Raw genomic sequence first — 14315 nt, 5'->3', positions numbered from 1 at the left:
CATTTAAACAAAGTTGGAGCCTTTCCCTCAATCTCACTTTTGTTTCTTTATTTTTGCTGTCACAGCAAGTGGTCAGACTTATGTTCGCTAGACATTTGGTGCCCTATGTGAGGAACTGTGTGATTCGAGTAGCTTAAAGGCCTGCCTGTTCCCCTGCCTGGTTTCCAACAAGTGGAGCAATTGGTGGCAGCAGTGTGCCAGATTTATCTGTTCACATTACCATGTGGAGTAATTAAGGTTCATAAATGTCATTTGCTTGTGGATAGTAGACCCCGTAGCTGGGGACCCAGAGACCCCGTGCCGAGATGCTTTTGTCCCAGGGATTTCATGTCCAACGTGGGTTCTTTCATTTCCCAAGCATCAGCCGGTCTGAGAAATAAAGGGAAAGAGTACAAAGAGAGAAATTTAGAGTTGGGTGTGTCCAGGGAGACATCATATATCTGCAGGTTCTGTGATGCTCCTCAGCCATAAACCAGCAAGAGTGAGCAGGCTTGGGGTGGGAGGGAGCGCATGAGGGTGTGTGTGGGATTACAGGACAAGAGCATGGCTGGGTAGGCTGGGGCCATTACAAAGTAAATGGGAGGTAGGGTGAGACAGCAGGGATCACAGTGGAGCGGGGTGGGGCTTGGGGCTTGTGCTTGTGCATGGCTGTTGCCGATGCAACACCCTGCCGTGGCCGTGCTTCGGCGGGCACAACCTGCCCACCTCACGCCAGGGTACTTCCTCCTCCTGGCCAACCCCATCCTGAACCCTCCTACCCTGCCCCAACCCTTGCTGAGAAAAGAATTCAGCGATATTTCTCCTATTTGCTTTTGAAAGAAGAGAAATATGGCTCTGTTCTACCCAGCTTACCGGCAGTCAGAGTTTAAGGTTATCTCCCTTGTTCCCTAAACATTGCTGCTATCCTGTTCTTTTTTCAAGGTGCCCAGATTTCATATTGTTCAAGCACATATGCTCTATAAACTATTTGTGCAGTTAATGCAATCATCATAGGGTCCTGAGGTGACATACATCCTCCTCAGCTTACAAAAATGATGAATTAAGAGTTCAGAGTAAAGACAGGCATAGGAAATCAAAAGGGTATTGATTGGGGAACTGATAAGTGTCCATGAACTCTACACAATTTATGTTCAGAGATTGCAGTAAAGGCAGGCATAAGAAATTATAAAAGTAGTAATTTGGGAAACTAATAAATGTCCATGAAATTTTCAAAATTTATGTTCTTCTGCCATGGCTTCAGCCATTCCCTTCATTCAGGGTCCCTGACTTCCCACAACACCATCAGTGGCCTACAACACTTTGCTAACACAAGAAAGTGGCCCTGAGGAAGTTGACAGGCTTCACAGCTGGGTAAGTTGACTATAGTACTCTAGGGACTCCTCCATCTCTACTCTCTGAGTCTTAGTGCCATCTGGGTTTAGCATCCTATGCTAATTTTGTGGTGCTGTCTGTATTTGAGACACGATCTAAGACTTTTTCTTCAGTCTCTCCTTTTGGGGACCAGTTTGGAATGCTCTTTCTGTATTAGAACCATTTGTGTTTGTGTCTGTGATTACTGTTATTCTTTGCATTGCAAGTGTTTCACATGGTCTGTATTCCATCTGTAAAGTGGGGTTCTACCAGACAATACCAAGTTCACATGATTGTCAGAAAGCAGCAACATAGGCTGCACCTCTCGACACTAGAGAAGTAACAATTTCCAGCTTCCTGGCCCCTGATTTTGCCATTCTCTTTGGGACTCTAGAATATTTCATATGTCTTGTCAAGCTCTGTGGGTGAAGAAAGCATGTGAACTCTTTTCTAGACTGAGACTCAAGACGGTCATATGTTATAGTCTGTTCTCGTGCACATTTTAAACTGATGGGCAAATTACAGTAGGACAAATTGAGAGCTCAAATGGTTAACCTGAAACTATAGAGTTAACTAGAACCTTCTAAACTCTACATATTTCCCATTTTTTTTTCTTTGTTCTTTGAATGCCATTTTTCAGCTATTGGTGTTCAGATAAATTTCACTATTTTAAGGCTCCATGGAGATTTTGTTTTTCTTATACATTTTAGCCAAATCTTGCTAAAAGGTAAAATTGGAAACTCATTTGAAACTCAAGAAAATAAAAGAGGCTTTTAAAAAAATCAAATTGTCTGCTTTACCCAAAATTTTGCTCTACAGCTTTCCCTGGATTAGCTATCAGGGAAAGTAAAATTTAGCCTAGTTAATGTTTCAATTTGTTCAGAAAAATAATTTAGATCCAGCTATATTTTTAAAAATGGTGAGTTTATATTGCTATATTTGGCAAAATTTCTGAGGTAAAAGCTATTGGATCTTTATTTGCGTGTATGTATATTTAGATATGTTTATACATTATGTACATGTATTATGTCATATGTGATGCCTAAAATACTATCAAATTGATGTAGAAGTAAATAAACACTGATAAATTAAATCCAACTCTTTTTCAAGTTCATATAAGTTTAGCAATTTTAGATAAATAGAAGTGATTTCAAAACTATTAATAAAATAAAAATAGAAGCATCTTCCGAATTGTCAGCTACATTTTTGTTGGTTAAATAAGACTTATATTTATCTATGGTAGATATTATAAGGTTTAAGGTGTGGCATCAAATTTATAAGACAATAAATCCAGCTAAAAGGAGAATAAACTTTGTGTAATTTTTTTTGAAAAATAAGACTAATTTAATATTGTTAATTTTTAATAAAACAGTTAAATTTTATGTTATTGGCAAAATGCCTAGGTGTTTAAAGTTTTACTTAAATGAACACCTGATCTTCACAGACTTTAAAAATTATTAACAGCCAGGCCTTTGGGAGGCCGAGGTGGGTGGATCACAAGGTCAAGAGATCAAGACCATACTGGACAATATGATGAAACCCCATCTCTACTAAAAGTACAAAAATTAACTGGGCATGATGGCACACATCTGTAGTCCCAGGTATTCGGGAGGCAGAGTCAGAAGAATCACTTGGACCCAGGAGATGGAGGTTGCAGTGAGCTGAGATCGCGCCACTGCACTCCAGCCTGGCAACAAAAAAAACCTCACAAAAAAAAAAAAAAAAAAAAAAAAAAAAAAATTAATAGAAAAAAACTAGGGAATATATAATTCTGCATATAATGTTTTCCAAAGTAAGATGTGTTTTAGATAAAGAAAAAATTATTTTAAAATAACATAACATATTCTTAATAAAAATAAATTTTGTCAAATTCAAAAGTTATTTCTGTAACAAAATAAAAGAAACCAGTAATAAAGACAGGCACAAAAAAAGGTTATAGAGGCATTTTTTGCTAAAAACATAAAATAGCAATTTAGTATGAGAAAGAATCTTATGTGATTAAGCAAAATGATTAATGATTTAAGAAAAGAAAATTCAGGACAAAACAGAAAGTCAAAGCATGTCATAGATAGTCTATGTAAGTTGTAAAAATGTTTATAAAGAAAATTCATATAAGAAATCTGTTTTGATCAAATGTTTCGAGTCTTTTAACATCTTTGACACAAATCTTCAAAACTAAATTGTAAGTTGTCTATGGCTTATTGCTGCAGTTTATCAAACTATAAAAATTCATCACTGCAGGGTTATAAAATCATTTTACAACTTCTAGTCAGGTCATGGACTCCAGTATCACTACCTTTAACCCCTTAAAAAGGTCCTGATGAGGTGCTATTAGCTAATATTTGTACTACGAAGTTTTGGAGCTTTGACTCCTGGTTGCATGTATCCCATCTAAATAAGACAATGACTTCTGTGAATATCTGACACGAAATTCCAGTTCATCAAATCCTCATCCTTAGATCTGGGAGAAGATGAGTATCAAGATAAACTACCTGCAGTTGACACTGGACCAGGGCTGTATACAATGGCATACATACTCATTTAATGATTTTGCCTCTATTTAACGTACTGTAATTTATTATATGCCTGGATGCTAAGTAATTTAACTGTTTAGCTACCTGTGAGCTTCTTTTCCTGCCATTCTCAGAACAAAGCAGCACTTTTAACCTTTTTCTTTAAAATATTGCTAGTTCTTTATGCTTTGTTTTACTTCTAGGATTTAAGACCACTTAATTAAGTCTCCAGGCCCTGAGACTATCATGGAAAAAGAGAGTGCATAATATTGTAAGAGCTGATTTGAAGGAATAAAATTAAGTCATACCCTCCAAGTCAAAGATAAACAGACATATGCTTAAATAGCTGATGACTCAACATATAAAACTTAAAAGACAAATCAATTTTATAACCTAAATTTTTGGCTTTTGGTTCTTGGCAGTTATGTTGCCTAAAAGGGGTTTCAAGGGTCAGTAAGTGTCTGCCTACATGATGGACCCAGAGCATGTAGTACACCACCCCAGCATCAATATGGAAAAACTGAAATAAACACCTGACTATCAATACTGCCTCTGGCATATCTTGACCAAAAAGGGGGAATATAAACTAAACAAAATAAAATAGAACTATAAGCCCCTCAACAGACTGAGTGGACCTCCTGTTGGCCAAAGGGGATCCACAAAGAAACACCAATGAGTTCAAGAAATGACAGAAAATTGTGGGTTGGGGTGTGGGTCAGACATACCTCATAATACCCTCTCTCCTCAGGAATTTAATCACAACTGACCAGCATTAACAGTAACATAGAGGTTTTAGGACTGACAGGCTCTTTATAATAAGAATGTACTACATTATAAACACTTTCTAAGACCATGCTAGGCAAGCGTTAAGTCACATCCTTCTAAACTTAAAAAGTAAACTATGTTCCCACTGCTGCAAGGTTTTTCTTTCTCTCTAGCAGCCAGACAGGAACCAACCTTGAAATAGGTTGACTGACTACCAGCCTGTTCGAACAGCCATAACTACAGCTTTAACTACAGACAAAAGACTGATTTTAGTAACTTTCTCCTGACAAAAAGACCACCAAACATGAACTAGTTCTGCAAAAATTGCACACTTACATGACTTTGTGTCCTGAACAGACCTTTTAATGTATAGGGTAAAATTATAATACACTTTAATATTGAGTCTCTACCCAAAATGAACATGGGACATATGTTACATGCATATTTGTTCAAGAAACATGTGCTAGCACCACCTTTATAAATATTCATAGCTCAAAATCAGAGAACCAGAGAGATCAAGTGAGGTTCAGGAGGGTTTATTTTAGGTGTACACTAGCTCAGCGGACATGCATCCTGAAAGTCTGAGCAGCAAACAAAGAAAACAAATGTCTTTTATGTATCTTAAGATGGTGATTATGTGATGCAGGAAGCAGGCTTACAGAAGCGAGATTAAAAGTAATTAATTATCAGGTGACATTTTTAAGATTTAGTTATATCTTGTGAAAATGTGTTTTGTAACTCATGCTTATTAATTTTGTGACTTTGCAGCTGTAGAGTAAGAAAAACAGGAACTTATGGAACTTATATGTAGGGGAGAGATACAGTTAATGCTTTACAAATTTTACAGAAAGGCATTTAATTTTTTTAACTTTTGTTTCAAGGGGAACTTTTTATTCTTATTTTAGCCTAACTTTATATAGTAACTTTAAATTTTTTAAAGATTTTCCCACTTTATTACTATAACCTAAATATGTTTGTTTCGCCAATCTATTATCAGATCCCCACAGAAACTCTTGGTACAATTGACAGTGGGAAATGTGTACAATAACTAAAACTAAATGCTGTCTGTACATTCCATATAACTCTGGAAATATATCCTCAGTCCTACAAGACACACATAAGCAAAATAGTAATATGTCTGATTCCACAATTTCTTTAAGTCAACGGCTCTCCACATAATGTGGATTAGATCCCTTGTGAAGACAGAAAGAAAATTACTTGGAGTTTTAGCCATGATTATGGGAATAGGTTTATTCTTCTGCTGTGAACTGTATTGCTGTTACATACTCACTGTGATGCTCAACAGGTCTCTTCTATAAGCCCAGGGACTCAAGAATATAATCAACTCTAGGTAGACAGATTCTGTTCCATTGTTCTGCAACTACGTCTCTTTCCACCAGAAAATAGACAGATCTGAACTGAAATAAAATTTGTCAGTTGGGGAATTGTAATCAAGCATTTTAGGTATAAAATTAATCTTGAAGCTTTTATTTCTAAACTCAGAATACAGCCTTGGAATGTACTTTCATCCTCTTTGTTTCTTTCATTTTCCCAGGAGGCACTCCCTTGCACCACGCATATTTATCTAATGACATGTTTAGTTAGAACTTTCAGGGGCTCATCCTAAAGCAAACCAGACATGGTGACCCAGTTATGGAACTCTTACCCACTTAGAGATTACCTCAAAGTAGAAATTCTACAATCCAACCACAGTCCAGATGATGCCAGCTGGGACAGAGGGTGGAAAACTATTCAATATAGCCATCGGAAAAAGACATGTAGACCTGCACCCTGCATCACTCCATGTTTCCCATTCCAAGTTTTCCTTTTTAACCCCTCTCAGTCAGTCCCAAAATTTGAGGTAGTCTTTTGGAGCCATGAGTTTGAACATTTCCAATCTGCTTGCATTTGCATAAAGTTGCTTTCATTTCATCAAACTTTGCTTTTTGTATTTTGGCTTTGAAGCTGAAGCAGCTAGGCTTGCACTCGCTGACTGACAGTATCTAGAGTTTCAAAGCTTCCCAGAGACTGATGTTGGGTTGTTCTCTTATTTATTTATTTTCCCACATCTAGATGGTTGCTACTTTCAATGCTTTAACTTACAATTTTCAACTTTATGATAGCTTATCAAGGTATTTATTGCATTTTTAACATATACTACTTTTTGACTTATATTGGATTTATCAGGATGTAACCACATTGTAAGTCACAGAGCATCTGTATAGCCATTTATTAAAATCTTGCAACAATGCTTTATCTTTTTTGTTTGTTCATTGTAAAAGACATTAGTTTTTAGAGCAGCTTTAGGTTCATAAAAAATGAAGCAGAAGGTAGAGGGATTTCCAATATAACTCCTTCTCTCACACAAGCATAGCCTCCCATATTATCAATTGCTCACACAAGAGTGGTACATTTGTTGTTACAATTGATGAACCTACACTGACACATTATTGTCACTCTGCCTATAGCTTACATTAGGGTTCACTCTTGGTATTACACATTTTATAAGTTTAGACATATTTCCAATAGCATATATTCACCATTATAGTATCAGACAAAATAGCTTCACTGCTGAAAAATCCTTTGTGTTCTCCTTATTCATCCTTCCCTTCTTCATAATGACTTCAAACCACTGATATTTTTAGTATCTCCATAGTTACCTTTTCCGTCATGCCATATAGTTGGAGTCATATGGAAATGAACTTTCTTCTTTTACTAAGTAGTATCTATTTAAGGTTCCTCCATGTCTTTTCATGGCTTGATGACTCAGTTTTTTTCAGTGCTAAATAATATGTTACTAAATAGATACATTTAATTCCATTCTCTGATTGAGAAAGGCTTATTAGTTGCTTCCAAGTTTTGGAAAGTTTGGAGTAGAGCTGCTATAAACATCTGTCAGGTGCAGCTTTTGTGTGTATGTAAGTTTTCAACTCATTTGATAAATACCGGAGCATGATTGCTAGATCTCGAATGGTAAGAGGTGCTTTAATTTTGTAAGAAAGTGATAAATTGTCTTCCCGCAGCTATACCATTTCAGCATTGACACCGCAATGAGTTCCTATAAAACCCACATTTTTGCCAGCATTTGTTCTCGGTGTTCTCACTTTATAATAAGCCGGTAAAGGTATTTTATTTTGTTTTCTTTTTTATTTCTTAATGGCATATGACACAGAGCACCTTTTTTGTATGTTCTGACGGTCATTGTCATATGCTCTTAGTGAAACGCCTGTTGGAGATCTTTCACCTATTCCACTTCACCAGACTGCGCTTTACCGGTTTCGGCGCTCTTTCGATAACCTATTTTATCCCTGTCTATGCTTCCCTTTCTCCAGATTAATAAGTTACTTTTTCTCGATATCTTGTCTTTGTCTTATTTAAAATCATCCCATAACCAGGATCAACTAGATTTTCTCTTATGCCTCTTTTAGTTTATAGTTTTGCATTTTGCATTTGTCAGGAACCATTTGACAATTTTTTGTGAAGGGTATAAAGTCTCAGGCTTGAACTTGCCTCTTACATATAGATGTCCAGGAGTTCCAGCACCATTTGTTGTTTATGTTTTCACCTTCATTTATCTCATTTATTTTAGATGCATTTTTCTGTTTATTATAATGTTTCAGCAACAGTTGTTGAAAAAAGACTTATTTTTCATTGTATTACCTTAATTTTGTTGTTGTTGTTAAAGATCAGTTGGACTATATTTATGCCCCAACCATGCCCTCACTACTCACCCGTCCCACCACCTCCCCGATCACCTCACACGTCCTACAAGTAAACCCATCCCAAAACTGTCCCTCAATACTGCAGCCTTCCGGGTCTCACCCCATCCCTGCTTAATGCCCCTTGACCCCCTGCCTAGCTGGCCACAAACCGTCAAAAGCAGAACATATTTTTTATTATTAGCTGCATGAAGTGATTTTAGTAGGGTGAGGAAGTGAGGAGAGGAGTATGAGGAATAGCATGAGTGGACATTTTAAGGAAAGATTATTCTGAAATATCCAGGTGAACTCAATGGAATCACAAGATCTTTATAAGAAAGTGCCAGGAGGGTCGGAGTTGGAGAAAAGTATATCATGATAGAAAAAGAGGTCAGAATGATGCAACCACAAGTTGAAGAATACAGGAGAAAAGGAAAAAATAAAAAGGATTCTCCTAGAGCCTCAAGAGAAGGAAGGCAGCTCTGCTGACACCTTCATTTCTTATCCCCTGCTAAAACCCATTTTGGATTTCACAGCAAGAGTATAAGATAACACATTTGTTCTTTTATGCTCCTGAGTCTCGGTAGTTTATTACTGATGAAGTGGCGCACGAACGTGCGAAAGCGTTTCACGATAATGCGAAAAAACGGTTAAAACACCCAAATTCCAGGGGCAACCGAACGAAGTACAACAAGAAGGAATGCAGCTCTGCTGACACTCTATTTTATCCCTGCTAAACTCCATTTTTGGATTTCTACAAGGAAGTTATATAAGATAACACATTTGTTCTTTTTTATGCTCCTGAGTCTGTGGTAGTTTATTACTGAAGCAGTAGGAAAGTAATACACAAATCATTTGTATATTTCAGAATTAGGTGAGATCAGTGATTGGTATAAGCGCATTTGACAATATAATCCCTTGTTTATCAACCACTATATTTGTACTAGATGATACAGATTGCCTAAAGAGAAAAAAATGGTATGTTAGGTATTCTTAAAATTATATCACTTTTAATATACTCTAAATGTGCAGAATCAATTATACTCCACATACACCATGTCCAATGATATTGCATGTGTGAATCTTCATCTTTAGAAGATAACCAGTCATCTATGGAAGACATATTTAATTAATTGTATCCTGTTTCTTTTCCCCAGTGTGATCCTATTCTATTTTCATGAATATTTTTTCTCTATATTGCTAACAATTTTTTGGTTTATAGTTTTGCAAACAGATACTTATTCCCTGTTCTGAAGCGATACATGCTGCTGAAAGCTTTTAAAGTAAGAACACCCGAAGAATATTAGCTTACTAAATAGATTAAATTAATAACTTGGTTGTATATAAAATGTAAATTAACTATGTAATTTATTCATTATATTTTAACATAAAAGAATGTATTAAAACTACCTTTTGGACACAAACTTTTTATTCCTTTGTTCCTTTCTTGCTTTTCTTTCTTTTCCTTCCTTCCTTCCTTCCCTCCTTCCTTCCTTCCTTCCTTTTTGCCTTCCTTGCTTCCTCTCTCCTTCCTTCCCTTTCCTTCTTTCCTTCCTCTCTCTTTTCCTTCCTCCCTTCCTCTTTTCCTTCCTCCCTTCCTCCCTTCCTTCCTTCCTTCCCTTCCTTCCTTCCTTCCTTCCCTCCCTCCCTCCTCTCTCACCTCTCTTTCTCTCTTTCTTTCCTTTTGAGACAGAGGCTTGCTCTGTTGCCCAGGCTGGAGTGCAGTGGCACGATCTTGGCTAACTGAAACCTCCGCTTCCCAGGTTCAAGCAATTCTGATGCCTCAGCCTCCTGAGTAGCTGGGATTACAGGTGTACGCCACCATGCCTGGCTGGTTTTTGCATTTTTAGTAGAGAGGGAGTTGAAAGAGGGTGAACTGTATTGGCCAGACTAATCTCGAACTCCTGGCCTCAAACAGTCTGCTGCTCTCAGCTTCCCAGAGTTCTGGAATTACAGGGGTGAGCCACCATGCCCTGCCTGGAGACAAACTAAAACAATTTGACATTGTTTTGACTCAGGGCTTTCCTAATCATATATTTTTCCATTTACAATATTTCATATGTGAATTTGTGCTTAAAAATATATTTATTCCAGTGAAAATATTTACTAGATATTTTTAGTCTAAATGAGTATTTTAGATGTCATTATACAATATTTTGAGAGAATGTGGGAAAGTTATAGCTTATGTAATTTAGAATTTATTCCATAGCAAATATTATTGGACCACAATGTAGCAACTTTACATTTATATACAAATTGTAATTCATGCTTGATTATAAATGCTAGCTTCATGGTCACACCATTCTTACTTTAATTTGAGCAAGTAAAATTGTTTTGAAAATTTTAATTGCTGAAATATTTGCATTTGTTGAGAAATATGCATTCTCCTCAGTCCTTGAGGGAAATAGAAAACCCTATTTTTACTTTATTACATACCTTCATGTCTGGTTGAAGTAATTTTGCTTCAATGCCACTTTGAAAGTTAGAGGTCCTTGTATTCCCCTCTCTCAGCTGAAAGTAATGAAGCATTACAATTCTCTCCCCATTCTATTAATAGACTTGCTACTGAAGCAGAAAAAATTCAAGGCCTTTTTTTAGATCTTGGAGAATTTTACAACAGTATGACGAGCAAGAGACCATAGAAAAAACAAACAAAGCAAAACCTACTCTTTGATGTGATAGGAGATTTAGTTTGCTTATCAAATACTTTATACTGATCTAGCATTTTTTTCTTTCTCAAGCTAAGAACACAATAAATAAATTATTTTGGCCTATATTTTTCAATTGGGAGAGAAATTTTTTTTTTACCTATCAATATCCTGAGATAATACATCAACATTTTAATAATTTCAGAATATATAAATTGAAGTGAATACAGATTTCTGCTTAATTTGTTATTTGTCAAAATGAAATCTGATTTTAGGAGAAATGATTATGGTAAGCCATATCAATTAGTTATTTTGTACTATAATTTCTTAAATGTTCATGCAAACAAAACAATTGAGCTTTGAAAAGCTTTAACTTAGTGTAATTGTGGAAAATATCTAAATATCGCATTTTGAATTATTTCTGCTATGATGATTACACTAATCAAAACTATCCACTATATATTACTTGCTGGAGATGGTAGGAAAATAAGGAATTACATTATGTTGTCTCACTTGGAAATAGGATATTTACAAATTAAATCAGTGGGAGTTTGCTTTTTCCCTCCTACGTTTGCTGTACTTTCTGACTAGCAAAACTTTTGGGTCCACTTAGGATGGGACTAAACCTCATCCACACCTCTAGAAGTGGCCTCTAAGGGAACTAAAGTTGTGGCTATCTATCCACGGTGTATATTAGAATAAATCAGAAAGTTGTCTGGTTTATTGTTTTTAATATTTAGATTTTCCATATTGTTAACAAAAATACCTAATCAAGTAATAATATACTTTCATTGATCAATTGATTAGGTCTAGGAGGACATAACTAAGATCAGTATACATTTTAATGTCCATACACGATTCTAACATGCAAGCAACATTGGAAGTCACCAGATTAAACTATTCAAGATAATCCTAACAATCTCATTTAGTATGCATCTTCTTAAACTGATCAGTGGGATGTGACGTATTATTATCTAGTCTGCAAGACTTGACACAAAAGTAAAAATCAGTGTGGAAATCCGAACATTATCTGGTAATTCTAGGTCACAAATTGTCTTTCTTGCTCTTCAAAGATTGGTGTATAAATATGATGTGTAAAACTGCTTCAGTGATTCAGAGGATGAAGTCCGCACGAAGACTGATGAAGTCCCAAGAGAATCACAGAAATTTTGATATAGTTTTGATTGTATAGCAGGGGTAGTATGGAACCTTGAGCATTTCCAGTGCAGTCAACAAGAAAAAGCTGCCGCCTTTGATTAGACTTGGTATTACCGCCCCGCTTCAAACTTAAATTATTTTGACTGATGTAAAAAAGACGTCTTTTAGCTTTGCACTTGCCACTTAATTTTACTTTAAATTCTTTTTATTTTATCTTAAGCATTTTGCTCATTTTTAATTATAAAATATATTTTATTCCTTCATGTGGACTGCCATATTTAATCTAGAGAGAATAAAAAAGAAACTAAGTAAACATGGTGATAATTCTAGGTAGTCAGGCAATATCTCAGTAACAAAAGAGAAGAATTTCCATGGACAAAATTGGATGCTATTTTCGCTATTAAACACCAGGATATTGCACATTTGGTTTACCTCACTGAGAAAAAAAGTATGAAAATATTGGAAACTAAATCAGATACATATAAATAAATTCTCACATTAAATTAAATAATATCTGAATTAAAATATTTTTCATGAAAATCTCAAAATACAACATAATTACCGAAAATAGGTGCCTTCTCAAATGAGCCACAATGTAATATAACACAGTATAAAGTAAAACAAATTTAAAAATATAAAATTTTTATCATATATATGAGAATTAAAAAATACATACAAACATCTAAGAGGCATATGATAAAATTATTTAACAAAATATATATGACTAAATATATTCTTCAATTTTTTATATACTATCAAACCATCTAGAAGAAATTAAGTAAAAATTAAACTGAGTAAAATGTTTGTAATAGACCCAATTGCTAAGCCTTTTCAACTGGGATATAGTTAACAGATTTAAAGAAATAATTCATTTAAAAATTTTACAGTAAATAGAATACACATTATTTTGTTTTTCTTTGTTATAAAATACAAATTTACCAAATGAGGCATCAATTTTTACCTATGAAAATTATAATTTTTATGAATTAATAATTAATAATAAACTAAGGTTTTCTAGAGATAGATACTCTCTTCTCAACACCACTGGTAAAAGTCTATATAACTAAAACAAAATATAATGGAACAATTGGCAATATATAGTCAACAACCCAAGTTAGGTGTATACTTTGACCTTTTATTTTATTCACTGTATTCACAATTTTATTCATTGTGTTTTATCATGGGCAACCCCCAACACAAACCCACAAACACAAATGCATTCAACTTTAAAATTGACTTTTTCATTGCTTACATATATGTTTGAAAGTATCTACAATATCATATCCTTGATTTTTATTCAAAATCAGCTATAACAATTAATTATTTCTTCCTTTGATCTCCAAATCTAATATGGTGGTATATCCATAGATTCTACCTCAGAATTATATTTGATTGCATTATTTTCTTTATATTGTCATGGTCTCTCTCTTATCCCATGCTTTTATTATTTTTAATTTAGACATCAGCTAATTTACTCACCTCCTTTTTTTTGTCTCTTCTACCTCTTCAATTCTTTTAACCCAATTTAGCCTTCTTGGTTCAGAAAATACACAGGCAAATAGGTTGAAAATACAGAAAAAAATAAACAAATATATAAATACTCATTCAGCAATGTGCTCTGGATTGGACAAAAAGATCCTGAAATGGAGATTAAAAAGTTCATGTCAGATAAAAAGAAACTCAGTTAACACTTAATTTAAACCTTGAAGGCTATAGTGGCAGAAAACATTTGCAGATATAGGAGTAATGAATTCCAAGTAGGCGGATGTCGAAGACTCTTGGCGCCCAGCCATAGCAAATAATAATTAATGATTAAGCAGCCGAGCTCTATTCCTCACCTTCTACCTCCTCCCTAGATTAGTTGTTTCTCTTTTCTATCAATACCTCATAAAAGATGGCGCTCTTCCTGTTTTGTCTTCACCTGTTTTTCCCCCGCGCCATGAAAATTGTTACTTTGTAGCGCAGGCACCATCCTGCGACCGGGAAAATTACCAACTGACAGCGCAGGCGCAACATGACGTCCGACCAGAGAAACCAATACCTACCTAGCCACACCCTCCAAGATGAGATCATCTCCGCCACTGGCCCAACCCGTTCCCCTCCAAGTGTATATAAGGCATTGCATTACCGCCATTAAACGACTTGATCAGAGCACTGTCTCGTCTCCATTTCTCGTGTCCCTT

The sequence above is a fragment of the Papio anubis genome, chromosome 5 (genome assembly GCF_008728515.1).
Source record: "Papio anubis isolate 15944 chromosome 5, Panubis1.0, whole genome shotgun sequence".
Lineage (NCBI taxonomy): Eukaryota > Metazoa > Chordata > Mammalia > Primates > Cercopithecidae > Papio > Papio anubis.
The sequence above is the reverse complement of the archived record's forward strand: the minus strand, read 5'-3'. Positions refer to the sequence as shown.